The 15,504-nt window shown below is 40.4% G+C and overlaps 1 long non-coding RNA gene across 1 annotated transcript in view; it reads right to left on the reverse strand.

Annotated features, from left to right (window-relative positions):
• Positions 1-6,118: 6,118 nt before the first annotated feature.
• LOC144246596 (uncharacterized) overlaps positions 6,119-15,504 on the reverse strand; it is a 34,051-nt gene continuing 24,665 nt past the window's right edge. The window contains exons 2-3 of the long non-coding RNA XR_013340252.1: positions 11,783-11,867; positions 6,119-6,135 (exon numbers count right to left, since the gene is read on the reverse strand). This is a non-coding gene — a long non-coding RNA (uncharacterized LOC144246596). The remainder of the gene's footprint in view (positions 6,136-11,782; positions 11,868-15,504) is intronic.

Here is a 15,504-nt window from a genome sequence, read left to right on the forward strand (position 1 = left end):
ACAGACATTCTCCTGCTACACAGGAGATACTCAAGTGTCAAGCGTTTTCAGGCCATCCATCTTCTTTGGCCATTCCACCCACCCATGCTCGAGCCACGTCCACCAGTGCTGCTGCCCCTCTCTGCCTTCCCTTTGTCATCATGTCATTGTCAGTTGTTCAGTTTATTCAGTGATTAATCATCATTTGGAAGGTTCTGCTGGGAGTAAACAGAAAAGGGGGTATTCCTGCAGGTGGTTTCTCTCTGATTAGTTAAAGCTACAATGGCTGGCTGCTGAGCCTTTGTTTCGGCTTCTTCTGAAGATTGCATGGGGTTTTTCCTTACCAGAATCGAACTGGGCTGGTAACTGTGGGCCTGCCTTGGGTGTCCCACTGGTGAATGCTGAGAAGTAGGCCTGTTAGGCTCAGTGGATTTGTGTCACTCCAACAGAGGAATCAGCTCTTTTACAGAGATTGCTGGAGGGTTTTTTCTAATGAGTCCCTTGCTCTATGTCCATACTAACCCTGTTACAGGTTTAAAAGCAGAGCTTTTCACTATTCATTCAGAAACACCTGCCTGGCTGTTTTGTGCATAAAGGCTAAAATGTTGCCTGGAAGATGAGGGCAATTCAGCTTCTCATGCTTCCTTCCTCTCAACGATTTGATGAAATCAAGTAATAATAATTTTCAATAACCTTTGAGAAGTGAGAATAATAACATTCAAAACTGTGGAAAACAAGGGAGATCTTTTAAACTTTGCTTATGTCTTCTGCACAATGGCCTAAATGCAACTCTTTCCCCATCTAATAAAGCATAGTTAATATTGCACCTCTTTGGGTCACATGAAAAATCATATAAATTCCATGTATTCTTTCTACTTCTGTATTCCTTGACAATCGTAACTTACTGAAACTTATGCTCAGTTAGAATGGTTGATGACAGTAACAGCTATGCCATGGTTCCAGATCTGTTAGCTTGCCTGAGTATTGTATTGCTCTTCATATTTCTCTTACAGATTAATATTTCTTTTTATGCTGCAGCAGCTTTTAATGTCATCAAAAGGAGACAAGATGAATAAGATATGTGTGGGAGGATGAAGCAGTGGTCACTCAAAGTATCCTGCTGTTTACTCTGGCTGCAGAGTTTATAGTCCCTCCTACAAGGCAGCTGGCACTGGGCTATGATTTTACTCCTTGCATTATTTGTAATTCACAGCCTCCAGTCATGAAATGACAAATTCTGAGCATTCAGGTAAATGCAAGCAGCTGTATTCTGACAAGCAGACTAGTGAATGTGGTGGGGTAGCTCTGAGTGACATGGTGAAAGGATTCTGGATTTGCATGTTTACTGTTTGTTTTATTATATGCGTAAGAAAGGGTGGATGGGTGGGTAGCTGTGGGTGGAATAGGCTTGAAGGGCTGTGCAGCTAGACTTACTGAAACCTGAAGAAGATGCAGTTGGTCGCTTAGGTGGTTGTATGTTTAACTAAAAGCATTCTCAATCTTTGTGCAAAGAAAAGGCCTTCTTTTGGTGTGTTTGACCAAATCACTATGTGACTCGCAAGGGCTCTGCTCCACCCCTTCTCCATATGTAGGAAGTGAGAGGCAAGAAATCCAAGGCAAGCAAATAGCAGTGGTGAATGGGATAGCTTTGAGAAGAGTTTTGTCATGCAGACCTGCTATTCTAGCTCTACTGGGTACAGCCATAGTGAGCATTCCTCTGCCTGGGAATGATTCTCCGGGGGTGTTTCAAAGAGTAAAAAAGCAGCCTGCATGCCCTTTATTGTCCCAAGGCCTAAGCTAGGACATTTCGGGGGAGGGAGGAGGGATAAGATGGGCCAGCAGCCGCATGTGTAAGTCTGTACACGGTCCCGTGTCCACACCAAGTATGCAGGCATGGGTGGTAGGTAATGTGCCAACAACTGCTGCTCTAAGCTGCACCAGCAACTCTTAAAGAGTGAGTCAAATGAAAGGGGAAAAAAAGAAAAAGCAATCTCAAAAATCATTAAGATTTTGAAAACAAGTTGTTTGAGTGTTTATTTGCTCATACTTCTGAGAAGTGTCCAATATTTCTCAGCCAAGGCTAAATTTGCTAGCTATGCAGAATAAAAAAAAATGGAAATGGACTTTTCCAGCACCAATTGCCTCTAAGAGGGAGCAGCACCTTGTGGTAAAGCACCAAAATCCACATGGCTTTTAACATCAGTACAAGAGCTGATAATACTATCAGCTATTGCTATGAGAGGGCTCACCCACCTGGTTGCATGGGCAGAACCCCCTTAGAGTTTGTGTCTGTGAAGCACTCCCAGGGTACCTCCACAGATGGGGATTGTGCATATGCTAATGGGAACCCTTTGGCTTTTGCAAACCCACATAATTGTTCAGACCAAAACAGGAGCCTTGGTCTAAAAGTCAAGCAGGAGAAAGGCTTGAGCGTCAGGTCTTGACGATCAGTGAGACTTTTCTTGCAGGAGTTGCCTGAGTCACATGCAGAAGGAGCCTTCTTTGGCAGTTCTAGTCTTGGGCCTTCTTTGCATTTTGCATTATCAGAAAAACCTGTCTATAAAACACTTGTCACTCACAGTATTCATGCTTTGCAAGTTAATAATTGACTTGTGCTATACCCCAGCTGTTTTGGAGTCTTTTGCAACTGTTGTTTATTGTAGTACACAAATTAATAAAAATCAGTAAATAGGCCTAGACAGTAACAAAACTTCATAGAGACTTACTCAGAATAAAGCACTGTAGAAAAGACTTGAATTGCTCTTTTAGAGCACACATGGGTCCTTCAGCTAAAGTTCACAAAGTTGGCTGCAGTTTGTTTTTCATGAAACATAAGAAAATGACAAAGATGGTGGCATGGGACAGCTATTACAGGACCCCTCGCCCTTCTGGTATTTCCCCTCCCTTGTCATCCCAGGGTCAGCATGGAGGAGAAGTGTTCAGCAAAAGGCAGGAGCCGGGGACACTGGCGATACAAGGGACCTTTCCTCTGTGGAGCAGCAGGCATCTTCTCTTTCTCTCCCAAGGCAGGAGCCTCGAGGAGGTGCAGCCAAAAGTCACCCTGGCTGTTGGGGTCACCGTCAGCCTGTCAGCATGGGGTGCATCCACTTTGACTGCACCCAGCTCTGTGCTTGGTGGGGTAGTGGGGACTCCCCCCCATGGGGACCGGACAGTCCCTGCAGCCTCAGGAGCTGCCATGAAAACAATGGCTGAGTAATGGTTTTGTCTTGGATACTTTGTAATATTAACAATTTCCTTTTATGATTATTTTTGTTTACTCAAATTCTACTTAGTGCGTCATAAAACAATGTGAATATGGCTTCACCTATTGTAATGATTATTGTCTTTTAACCAAGCTACACAATCAGGTGGACTTTGTATGCAAGCAGAGGTTTTAAATTTTCCAGTGAAAGGTAGGTTAATTTTAAAAACATGCCAATCAAGTTGGTGTGTTGTCCATAAGGGGTATCTAATTTGACAAGGTTTTATGTGAAAAATAACATTATGTTGCTGATTCAAGATGATACTGTGGAACTTTTTAAAGGCCTGATTTAAAAGAAAACCACTTAAAAACATAGAAATGAAGTACCAGGGAAAGAGAGATCAACAAAGCAAGCTGACTACAGGCAACAGATACTAACTTAAAAAAAAAAGAACATTATTATTACATTAAATACAAAAAATAAAATACACTCTTGGCTTATGTTGGAGAACCTGTACATACTGATGGATTTCAAAAGGTTCTGGTTTTGTTTTTGATGTTTTTGTTAATTGTTAATACTGTTAATATGCCTGGTATTGTACAGTAATCTCTACCCTGTTGGTAATAGCACAGCCCCCTCAATGTAAGAAACTATACTAAATTAACATATAGCTGCAGGTGACATAGTATCCTATTTTTACACAAATCAAATATGCACTCTGATCCATCTATTAGATGCTTTTCCTCAGACCTCCTGTCACTGAAGCCATTTGGGGAATGGGGTTTGGTGCTGTGATTAATTCTAGTTCAAGCAGCTATTTTTGGTGGTTGGATATTTCCTATAATGCAGAGCCCGAGACTTGACTCAGATGAAATCTGAACTGATCTGGTCACATGTGATCTTAAGGATATTGGAATAGTAAAGGAGTGTCATAGTTCAAAATAGAAGAAAATCCATGGATCCTAGTCTCCTCAATTTTTAAACATGATTAAACTAAATTATTTTACACAAACACACACACACATGCACCTATAGTATATAGAAAAATATTTTTATGTGTTTTTGTCAGTCTGGTGGGTGTTTTTTAGATAGATATTAAGAGCCAAATAGTAGCATCCAAATGATATTCTATCCTTCCTATAATGGTGCACTTTTTGAAAATAAGATCTTTTTGGAAAGAGGGTTTAACTGGTTTTGTCCAGATAGATCTCATGAGTTGACTTTTTGTAGCAGTGGTTCAACAGTGCAGCTACATTATGGAAGAGCTGAGGGTATTTAATCCTCTCATCTCTTACTCTCAACCAAATTATACATTGTAAATGGCACTGAATTTGTCACAAATGGGAACATCTCAATCAATATACTGAAAAATGAAATAATTTATTAATATTTTACTTTGAGGATAATTTTTCCCCCAGTTATTTTCATTGTTTCTAGCAATATCCTTTATGATCATAAACCCCCAAGAGAGCTCATTAATGTGTATTGTGTGCATCAGTATATAAATAGCTCCTACTGTATGTAGTAGTCAGACCATTTTTGTGGATTGGAGCAGGCAAATAATGTTGGTTGTCTTTATTCATTCTTACAATCTCACTGTTCTCAAAGTTTATACTTATGTGTTCTCCCTGTTTGACTCTGGCAATGATGGCAAGTACAACTTTTGGTTTCTCAAATGAAATAATGAAGGAAAACAATTGGTTCACTAAGTATTGTAAACTATATGATACTGGAATTTTTAATAGAAGTTTGATATGGATAAAAGTCCAAGGCTTGTTAACTAAGTCCAAGGCTTGTTAACTTGTTATTTTCTGGGAACAAGAGAACAATGAAACATAAATGTACATACAAAAAATGTATCCCAGAAAAGATTTGCAAATGTGCTTATTTGTGAAGAAAAGGAAGTGTATTTAGCTGAGCCCATGGAAGACTTTGATCTGCATGAGGACTATTTCTATATAATAAAATACTAGAATATTAAAATAGAAATATAGAAATAGAAATACTTCTGTTATATAGAAATAGTCCTCATGGAATCAAATAACTACATCTTCCTATATGATGAAAAGGGAAACACACACAATGACGTCTCCTTTCTGGCCCAGTAAAACAGTAAAGTTTTTCAGTCAAAACTATTTCCAAATGGAAAATAGAATTTTGTTCTAAATTATATATTCCTTGTGTAAAGGCTGCAAATTTTGGTGGGAAATTTTAATTAGTTGTAAGAATTTAAATGCCTTAGGTTTGTGGGTTTTTTTGTTTTTGTTTTTATCAGAACCCCTAATTACACATCTAAGTCTTAATTTCTCTATTTTTCCTCCCTTCCCTCTGTAATGAGTTTTCAATGTACCTGTCTCCTCAAATGTCAGAAAAAAAAGACTGAGAAAATGATATTATTTCTCTTTTTGCAAATCTTAGAGGCTGATGGCAGTAAAAAAAAAAAGTATTTTTGCCTCTCTAGGCTCAATATCCAGCTTCTAGGCAAGATCTCTACCCAAACTGCACTGGCCTGGAATGGTTAAGAATCTAGAATAAATAAAATCTAATAAAATTGAGAGAATTACCCAGTTAACTAAGAATTATTCATACGAATATATATTGCAGCTTGAAACACCGTCCCTCAGCTGATAAAATGGTTTATAGCAACGATCATAAAACCACATGTCATTTCCTCTGTTTATATTCTTGTTGAGCTTTGAGAACACACTCCAGAGATGTTGAATTGTGTCTCCTGAAATGGCAAACCTACACGATTCAGGCGTTGTCATACGATAGGTGCACGAAGGAGCGGAAATCTCCCAGATCCTGCTGGCAGCATCGATGCCAATGGCGTTGGCTGGAGGTGTGAATGTTCCTGCTGGAGCCGTGGTGCTGGGAATGTGCACCAGATGAACAGCTGCCCTCCTGGCTCTGCAGCACTTTCGGCCTGCTGAAAGAGCTGCCACAGAAAGCTCTGAGAGAAAAGAGCACAGAAGCACTGTTTCAGCTGGAAACAACAGGAAGATGTGTTTCCCATTGTAACTATAAAAGGTGTTTCAATATTTATGTAGGATTTATGCTCATCTCTGTGAGCGGGGGATTTATATAGATTTACTGTACATAAAGAGGAAAATACCCCAAATATTCCATTATGTTAGTTATTCCTCCACAAGCATCCATTACACAGTTCATTTTCCAATTAATCTTTACTGTCAAACAAATGTTATTCTCCTTCTCCACTCCCAATAGTAACTTCCATCCTGTGAAACAGTTTTGCAATGGGTGAATTAATGGAATTATGTCAGGTGATTTTGTTGCCAATATATATCTTGTACAACAGCTGCTGGGAATCTTGCTATTTAAGAATGACCATTTACAAAAAGACAAAAAACAACAGTCTTCAAAAAGATTGCTTCTGTGGCAGATTATAACTGAGATGCATGTCTGAAAGAGGGAAAATGGGAGATACAGAAATGGAAGTGGTTTTCTTCTCTTCCCCAGTTTCAGACTTTTAGTGTGGCTCTTCCCCAAAGCTTCCTAAAGAAGCTGAACTGTGAAAGATGGAAGAACTTAATGTGGATAAAGGAGTTAATTAAAGGTAGAAAACAAAGAGCAGGAATAAATTATTAGGTTGCTCAATGAAGAGACATCACAGGAGAGTCCTTTGGAAACGAGTGCTAGTCCTGGTCTGTTCTACATCTTCATAATCACTTGTAAGGTGAGTGGTGGTGTAGTGAGAGTATTCACTGATATGACATTATTAGGGCATTTAACTAAAGATATTGAAAGAATGAAGGTTTTAAATTATATATAGAACAGTTTCATCCTATAGAATGTCTAGGAAATTAAAAAGGTGGATGACATTCAGTATAGATTAAATTAAATTAAGGTACATGGGGAAAATACCTGATGCTGCATGCACAGTAATGGGTTCTGAACTGCTTACTGTCATGGTGGCATTATCACAGCTCTTGAAAACATTTAATCAGTGCTCAGTAGCAGGCAAAACCTACACAAAATTAGGAAAAGAGCAGGAAACAAGATAGAAAAACAATTTGATTATTGCAGTTAACCATGAGTTCAGTTGAATGGTTAGCGCTTCTCTGCACAGAAGAGAGGGAATTGAGGAAGGGATTACAGAAAGCTGTAAAATCCATGAAAAAATTGAATTAGGAATTACTGTTCCTTGTCTCCTATAGAACTCCCAGGAGCCATTAAAAAACACCCTCAGGCTGTAGACTGAAAAGAAGCAAAAGAAGTAACTTCTTCCCATAGTGTGCAGTTAAACTCTGGAAGTCACCACCATGGGATGCTGTAGATTGTTACAGGCTTACATGTTCTAAAAACAATTAGAAAAATGGAAGAAAAATGGAAAAAAATCCATCTACTAAGTGCACGGGTGCCCTGCCTGGCTTAGGCAGCTGCTATATATACATCTACCCAGACTTTTCTTGTTTCTGCCCCTCTGTCACTGGCTGTGGCAGGGGCACAGGATTGTTAGCACCTGACTCAGGGTGGTTACTGTTGGCAGGTGATGGGTGTAGCCAGGAAGGTGAAAGAAGGAGGTTGTCTTTCCTCATAGCTCTGGAGGTCCAATTACGACAGGTAGCAAAGAGCTAAAAGGTAAGACAACTGCTTGATGCACTTTCAGAAATGAAATGGTGATTCTGGGAGAAGTGGAGATAGATACAGTGAAAAGGGAACTGAGAATGTTGAGAACCATCTGGACTATTGATGTTGGCTTTGGCAAGGAGGTGTGTGTCACTGCATTTTCACCAAGTTACCTGTCTGAGGCATGTGAAAATTGCTGCTGGAAAGAGCTGAGGTGGGTCATCACCTGCCATGCATGGCTTAGAGCCAGGAGTGCCTCACCTCCTGTTCTGCACTGACAATCTTCAGCAAGAAGCTGACTTGTCAGGGCTTTTTGCATGGAGATAGGACTTAATTCCATGAGTAGGGTTTGAGCTCACAGTCACATTCCCTATGAAAGCTCATGTGAGTGGAGGTTTGCAAGGCTGGATCCACAAAGAGCCTGGGGGACTTTGGTTATAGTCTTATCTGCTTAGGTAAAGATTACTTCATTTTAGTCAGTTTATTATTCAAGTTTATATTTGTCTTATGAAGAACAAGAATTTTGCTTTGTCTGAAGAATGCAAATAGGTGGGGAGTGTGTTTTTTTTATGTATTGAGTATCTGGTAGCTTAAAGATTGAGCTCAGTTGCGTAACTTGAGGGGTGTATGTCTTGATGTAGTGAACAGTTAAAAAGAAGTCATTGTTTCTGATATTTCCTTTTTTTTAAGAAAAATTCAAATTTGAAATATCTTTTGAGCAATATTTTAAAGTACAGTGTAGCTCCCAGAGGTGGGTAATCTTCATGCTAATTTACTATACAACAATGTACATTATTATTATGTGAATGATTCATCCAGTGAATGAAGAAAAATTATTCCAAATTATTATTGATGAGTTAATCAAGATAGCCATGTCAACTTTCTTTTGTCCATTAGTGTGAACAGTATTTCACAATCATCATAATAAGAGCCAAATGTTAATGGCTGAGGTAATCAGACTCTAATGAAGAGCAGTGAAAACTGCTCTCTTTAAATAGTTTACGGTTTTCCTAATCACTGGAGTGGTCAGTTGGTCCCATGATTCTTCATATTTCATAATGTATTTCACTATCAGCTTTTTGTTTTCATTTACTTTTTCTTTCTTCAGAAGGTGAGTGAAAAAAAGTAGAAAACATTGAACTGTGTAATAGCAAAGCAAATAAAGGTGGTTTTGTAACATGAATCCTTTCTAAAAGAAAAAAGATTTTACATCTGGAATTACAGGCATGTGGGAGCTTCTTCTACCTTTAATTTTTGTTATTCATATAATTCTTTTGTTGAAAATAATCACTGTAATTTTTAAGAGCTCAGCACAAGCTTAAACCTCATCCAGGAGACAAAGATCCTTGACCAGTTTTGGGGAAGAATATTTTAGCTGTTATCTGTGTTTCCCAAGCAGCCTGCATGTGATCCACAAATAGGCAGTTCAGGAACTGGTTTGTGGGACTGATCCTGTGAGTAAATCTACTCAAGTGGCTTTTCAGGTTCTATATCTTTCTCCTTGCTTGTATACTTGTCTTCCTCTCCCTGTAGTCTGAGACTGCTCTTTCAAAGTATGTTTTCTCCTTGATTGTGACATTTTAAAAATTAACAAAAAATATATAATTATGTGTCATTTTAGACCAACAAACTTGCCAAGTTCTTGTAGTTCTGACTGGACAAAAAATCCATTTAGCTTCCTCTTTCTCTTCCAAAGGAATGAAACTTTCTAGCACCATCTTATGAAATAAAGATCATCAGTGTAAAATATCAAAAGCCACTAAACTAGAGCCACAGAGATGTCCTAGGTCACTGCTGTGGTACTAGATAGCAATAAAAAGGGGAAAATGCCTTTCTGACTCCAGTGTTTATTTCCAGTTCTCTTCCCTGGACAGAAGCCTTACCATCCATAAGTTCCTGACTTGATGGGTTGCTCTGAAGGCTAGAAGGAGTAACTTGAATAGTTCAGTTACAGTTTGTAAGGTGGGACAAACACAATGATATTTTGTTGTGCCACATATCTGCACCAATGAAGACATTTGGACCAGGACATGGCATCATTGAGTCATTCCTCAGGCTGCCAGGGACCAAGCACCAGCCAGGGAACAACTTTCCATCAGCAGGCCCAAGCACAGCTATTTGCCAAGAGACACTGACCCTGCACTTGTACAAGACTGAGGTGTCAGAGCAGAAGGTAGAAACCTTCTGCTTCTACTGTTAGATACATGAGAAACCCATTTACCCTTGAGGGGGACTATTGGGCAGGAATACAAAATCTCCAAGTGTTTAGAGCCTGCCCAGGCTACAAGGAGGCAACAAACATTTTTTCTTTTTGTTTAAAATATTTTATCTGGTTTTCAGACTAAACTTTTCAGGAATGTTCTTGGAAATCTGGTGGGAATAGTAGTTTCTGGGGATGCATCAATGTGTCAATAATTTGTTTGCTGTGTCTCTTACCTACTCCAACAACCTGAGATCATAGAGACAGTGTCAAATGAGGAGTGAGAAGAAAGATCTGACAAGGTGTGAGAAGCCCCTATGCGGATAGTAAATATACACTGTATTTATCACATCTTGCTCTTCCCTCCCCAAAGATCCTCTTGGATTGTTCAAATTACCAGTCCTGTAATGTAGGTCACAAACATGCTAACAAATAAAAAGTAGAGGCAAACATTTCTTTTTAAATTGTTCTTAACTATCTTAGATATATGTCCATGTGTATACACCAGCATGGCATTAAGAAGGCCAGGGGAAAGATGGTATTTTTCCTGTTAGGGGCTTACCAGTAATAACTTTTCATGTTTTGTTAGCTTCTATTGCTAAGCTGAATTCGCCATGGTGTGTGTGCATTTAATGTGCTCTCTAGGGGTGGAGGGAAAATGAAAGCAGTTTTTGAAAGTGTGGCCTGTCTAAGGCATAAGGCTGCTTGTGACACCAGACACTGTCACACATACATCAGAAGGCCCAGCTTGTCCTGGCCTAACCTTCAACTTTTGAAGTCAAGCTTGCCTGACAAGCTATAGAATAGAGGTAGTGTTGTAAATTCAGAATTCCTATTATGCTGGGTACTGCAGGTTTTGGAAAGTGAATTTCATAACTAGTTCTCACTTTATGTCCTGAAATGACATGTTCAAAACATAGGCTGTGGCCTTTCCCAGAGTCTGGTGGGAGTGCAAATCACATCTGGAGCCAAAGCCAGTGGTTTAACACATCTGTACTGGAAAGAGAATAATATACTTATAACTGTTTGATATACTTGTATACTGTATACCCAAGAGTAAACTCTCTTATGCTGTTTTATACAATGGTAAACTTGGGATGAACTGCCTTAATGGGAAATTCCTGAGTTTTAGTGTTGATCCTGTCACACTACTTATCCTTTCTCACTTACATACTGTTAATTTTTTTTTTTATAAACACCATTGTGTTATATAAACTAGCAGTAGGATACTCAAATTATCACCTAGGTAAGCTTTTGTATCCTTTTTATCTCTTCTTCTTTGCATTATCTGACCTTTAGGAAAATACTATTAAAATACATTTTAAGCTGATTATAAATTAATTGTTTACTAGATATATGACATTACATGCAGTATGAGTTACTTATGCATGTGAAAGAAGAGATTAAGAGAGCTGTTTATATTAGGTGTACAATATCGCATTTATGTTGTGTCCATCTGCCATCAGTGGCCTTGTAAGACCTTTGATGTTAGATTTACAGGTTACAATCAAATTTCTTGCCCATTGCTATGCTGTTGGTGGTTTTACTTTCATAAACCCTTGTTACCTTGAGATAGTTTTTTGTGAACTTTGTCAGAGATGCACACTGTGATGCTGAATTCCACTGTATCTCTGTGACCTGTAATTCCACCTATTCATGGGCCCATCTGGTTCCTTCAGAGGCTGCTGCCTTGGGTTCAAAGCTTTGCTTTGCTTTCACACACTATATAGTATAGTTTGTGTAAATGTATATATTGTTCAGCTCTCATGCTCTTAGGAATCAATTAGTCAGTAGTAAAGGCATATCTTACCTCAGGAAAGGAGGTGGGGCAGCAGTGGTGTTCTGGAAAACAGCAGCCTGATGCTGTATTCCTGCTGGAAGTTCAGCACCCTGAGCTGTAGGAAGAAAAAGCAGGTCTCCACCTTCTGAGATAAAGGGCAGCCCAGGAGATAAGGCAAGCCTGCACAGAGTATTTCATGCCCATTCCCTGCAACCCCCTTTTGTATCTTCATGCATGTTCCTTCTCTCTTTGGAACATCCTGTCCTATTACATATCTACTCAAACATGGCACATAAGTAGCTGGCTGTAAAGCAGTTTGAGACTGAGTGTGTATGTGAGAAAGAGGTAAAATAATAAGGTAGATGAAAGCGCTCCCCAAGCTTTTTGGACTGCTCCAGTGTCTTCCAAAGGCATCAAAATCATATTTACAAAGTGATGCTACTTCTTCCTGTCTTTGGGGCCTCTATCATCAAGATGCTTATAAAAACACACAGAATTCAATATTGTATTTTTCTATTATTTCTGTGCTTGGCTTGGCAGATGTTCCTGTGTACCCATTCAGTCTGCTTCTATGCATCTTCTGCAGACACTAATGTGCAGCATATAGTCCTTGTAAGCGTGTTGGCTCCAGTTTATAGGTTGCTGTCATTTCTTCTGCTCCCCTGCTTCACAAATAGGGGTACAGTGATGCCCAGTATCTCAGAACTCACAGTATGGGAAACTTCATACTTGGACAAGTGTCTTTGCTACAGCCAAATCCTCTGCCAGTTTTCTTTGGCTGTGATAACACTAGAGCTTGCTGTATTTGAGAAATATGCTCTGTTAAATTATTCAGTGGTGTTTTTTCTTTCTCCAAAGGTTACTCTTTTTTTTTTTTTTTCCAAAAAGAGAAGGTAACTGGTACAGGGAGTACCACTGACGGTCAATGCATTTGTGCTTCATGGACTTACCTGATGGTGATGTTCATATATCTTTGTTGCTTTGATTCAAGCAAATACTGGGATTGAATCTGGCTAATTAACATTACAAAGTCAATGTCAAGACCTGTTGCAATGAAGATAGAGTGTTCTTATTTGCAGGGTAGCTTCTCAACAGTCTGGCTGCAAAGAAACACTTTCCCACCTTTATTTGTGTAGGTCATGTCGTCATGAGGAAAATAGCTCAGCAGTGATTTATTTGTTGATTTTTTACACTGGTTTGTTTTCCAAAAGAATTCCTAAGAAGGCAACAGAACTGTCATTTATCCTATTCCCATCACAATCTTCTAGCTTAATTTTTCAGAAGTACCTGGGTAAGCTGTTTTTCATTCCTTAAGTTCTGTTCAATTACTACTGAGGAAGACTGGCACCTGCTTAAAGCTGCACCTGGTAATGCCAATGTTCTCTTTATTGTTGTGTTTTTTTGGGGTTTTTTGTTTGTTTGTTTGTATCTTTTTTTTTGTGGGTTTTTTTTGTTTGTTTGTTTTTTGGTTATTTTTTGTTTTTATTGAGAGTGGGATTAAGCTATCTGGAAGATCTCCCATCTGGCTGTCTGCAGATTTCAGGTGGCTCCAATGGCCACATCCTGCTCCAGCTGCATCTGTGCAAGGTTTGTTATGGTAACTTCATTGTCCTCACCTGCATGTCATAGAAATGGGTCTTAAAGGGCCTCATTTAGTCCTGACATTTAAATGGGTTCTTTTTCCTGACTATGAGGACTGGCATACTGCTGTGGTTTGATACTGGCCAAAAGCTAGACACCCATGAAAGTTGTTCACTTACCCTCTCCTGCTACAGTTGGGCAGAGGAGAGGGGGAAAAAAATTAGTGAAGGGCTCATGAGTTAAGGACTGGGAGAAAAGCACTCTGAAGGAAAAATAGGTTCAAATTTAAAGGTATTAAGTAAATTTATTATTAACAGAGTCAGAGGAGGATAATAAGAAGTAAAATAAGCCTTTAAAAACACACTTTTTCCCCCCAGCCCCTCCCTCCTTCCCATTGACAGCACAGGGAGACAGGGCCTGGGGGTTTTGGTCAGTTTTCACTGGAGATCTTTTTCCCATCACTCAGGGAGAGGAGTCTTTTTTCTGCTGTGCCGTGGAGTCTCTCCCATGGGCAAGCAGTCGTCCTAAAACTGTTGTGGCGTGGGTCACTTGTCCACGGGATGTAATCCTTTAAGGATAGGCTGCTCTAGTTGGGAAGCAAAGGCTCTCTGTCTCTGGAAGCAGGGGCCCTCTCTCCCCATTCGGGTCCCCCACTAGATCACAGCTTTCTCTGGCATCCACCTGCTCTGGCATGAGCACTTCTCCCACGGGCTGTGAGTGAATCTCTGCATCCCCCATGGACTTTGTGCATCACAGGAGCTCAGTTTGTTTCACCATAGTCCTCACCAAAGCTGGCAGAGGAATCTCGGCTCCAATGCTTGGAGCACCTCCTCCCTTTCTTTCTTTTCCATTGACCTTGGTGCCTCCATGTTTTCTCTCTTGTGTCCTCACTTCCTCCTTTTCTCTGACTAGAAGAAAATCTGCTGCTTGTGGGTACCATTGCCAACAAGTTCCCCTAACTCAGAGGTTCCTGCAGGACCCACAGCACTGAGAAGTTGATCCCGGCCAGGCTCCGTGCCGGGGAGTCGCTCGCCGTGTTTCTGCTGTTGGCGGTGGCGGCCGCCGCGGCGCTGGGGCCGCTGGGCGCCTCTCGTCAGGCGGGGCCGGGAAGGAGAAGCTGCTGCCATCCCTGCCGTTCTGCCCACGGCGTGGCCGGCTGGGGGTGGCCAGGCCGGCAAGGGCCACACTGAGATGGCAGCTGCCATGGCGGCGTATTGCCACGGGCCACGCTGCCGCGGTGGTGGCCACAGTGCCTTCCCACCTCCGGGAAGAAACTGCGCTGGCGCTGTTTTGATTTTCTTCTTAAATGTGCCATCACAGGCCATTACCAGCCTCTCCAACTGGGCCAGCAGTGTATCTATCTTCAGAGCCATCAAGGATTGGCTCTGTCGGACGTGGTGGGACCTTCTAGCAGCTTCTTATGGAAGCTACCTCTGCAGGCCCCCACTACCAAAAAACAGGCTGTGCCAAGTCAACGTGCATGTCTGTTGACTCCTGCAGGTTTTCATCTGGAAAATATCCTTATACAATGAAAGGAGCAGTGCCTGTGCTTAAACTAAGTGACCAAAGCAGGGCCCTTAGCATATGTACAGATGACTTAGCAGGACCACTAACTGATGTCAGTATTCTTCATATTGTTACTGTCACATTTTGTGCTAATTTTGCATAGGTAAAGGGGTTTCTGGGTGTAACTGTTGTTGGAGTAACATCCAGAAAAAGCGAATTTAGGCAAAAGTTCCTAATCTGTGTCCTTGAATCCACCCTGCCAGTATCTTGAGTTTATGGCATGTCTGTGTTATAGGACTGCACTAATTGCTGGTATTACTGTAAAGCTGTTGGCCTCCCTTTGCTGAAGGATATTTTCCATTTTTTCAAGGTAAATGCAGGTGGTTGGCCTCATTGAGATTGCTGCATGGAGACATCAGTGCCAAAGTTTGTCAGTGAATCCTGAGGCTGAGGATGAGCAGTGTTGGTAAACCTGAGCCATCAGCTGTTTCTTCATTTAAGAAAATTGTTCCAAGTTTGTTGTAGTTCCCCACTGCAGAGAATTAATTTGTTATGAAATTAAATGCTTAAAAGGGTTATTTTGGGACTTATAAGATCTGTAGAAAACCACATAGAAATTATTCAATAGTTTATATAAAGATCTTCTTCCAGGAATATTTGATCTC

Source organism: Lonchura striata, chromosome 7 (genome assembly GCF_046129695.1).
Source record: "Lonchura striata isolate bLonStr1 chromosome 7, bLonStr1.mat, whole genome shotgun sequence".
NCBI lineage: Eukaryota > Metazoa > Chordata > Aves > Passeriformes > Estrildidae > Lonchura > Lonchura striata.